Source organism: Carlito syrichta, unplaced genomic scaffold, assembly GCF_000164805.1.
Source record: "Carlito syrichta isolate Samal-C Ts95f unplaced genomic scaffold, Tarsius_syrichta-2.0.1 Scaffold315767, whole genome shotgun sequence".
NCBI lineage: Eukaryota > Metazoa > Chordata > Mammalia > Primates > Tarsiidae > Carlito > Carlito syrichta.
In genome coordinates this window covers 49,264-50,637 of record NW_007259863.1, presented here as the reverse complement: position 1 = coordinate 50,637, position 1,374 = coordinate 49,264, and positions in this window count along the sequence as shown.

Below are 1,374 nucleotides of genomic sequence, written 5' to 3'. Positions count from 1 at the left end.
TTGGGATAATGCTTCTTTTTTTTTTTTTTTTGGGTGGGAGTCTCACTCTGTCGCCCAGACTGGAGTGCAGTGGCACGCTCCCGGCCACCACAGCCTTGACCTACTGGGCTCCGGCGATCCTTCTGCCTCAGCCTTCCATGTAACTGGAACTATAGGCGCAGGCTACCACGCCCAGCTAATTTTTGATTTATTGTAGAGACGAGATCTCAACAAGTTGCCCAGGCTGGTCTCGAACCCGTGGGTTCAGGCAATTCACTCGCCTCAGCCTCCCAAAGTGCTGGGATTACAGGCTGAGCAACCAAGCCCAGCCAAGGCATGATGCTTCTGAAGGCCAAGAAGTGCCAAAGATTGACAGAAAACCCCAAGAAACTACATAAGAGGCCTGGAACTGAGTCTGTCTCACTAATCTGGCCGACACTTTGATCTTGGACAGCCTCCAGAACCAGACATTTCTCTTGTAAAACCACCCATTCTGTGGGCATTTGTTACGGCCGCTCCAGCAAAATCATGCAGCACACCTTGCTGCCCAGACTTGAAGGGTTGTAATACTCTTCTCTAAGTTGCTGCTCCTGGGCAAATTTTCATCCCTGCTCATGCCAAGGGTGACATACTCTCATGTGGTTAACAATAGTAATGATAGCAATTCCTTCATTTATTTAATAAATATCTTTTTAAAAAAAAGATATTTGAGCATCTACTATCTACCTGGCATGTTCTAGGTGCTGAGGATACAGCAGAGAACAAAGTGGCCCTCATGGAATTACATTCTAAGGAGGCAGGAAAGGAAGCAATAAACACACTGTGTAAGTAAAGTGATGGTACCTCAGGCAGTGATATGTGTGGTGGAGAGAAATAAAACGAGAGAGGGAAATAAGGACTGCCTAAGGGGAGGGAGCAATTTGCAGGAAACAGCTCTCTGAGAGGGTGAAGTCCAAGCAAACCTGAATGAAGGAGGGAGCTGAGTCCTCCGTGGGGAACAGGGGCTGGCTGCCACACCTCCAGGAATCAGGCTGGGCAGCCCAGGAATATGCCAGACCTACGGCTGCAGTGTTTGGAGGTGTTTGCGGCCTACTGGGGCATTCTCTGCCTGCCAGGAAACATCAAGAGATTAGCGTGATCCTGAGGTCACCAGGCAAAATCTCCAAATCCTCAGGCTCTGTTAGAAAGCCATTTTGCATGGAACCAGGATTTTCCCTTATAGGAAGTTCCTGTCCCCACAGGCCTCTCTTTGTTCCATGGCCCCTAGGCCAACCTGTCCCAGGAAGAGGGCCTTGAGTTCTGGGGTCACTCAGGGTGGGCCTGGGGTATTGAGGGACCTCCCAAGGAAAGACGGTGGGGCTGGCACAATGTCTTAAGACTCGTCTGTTGTTGGTC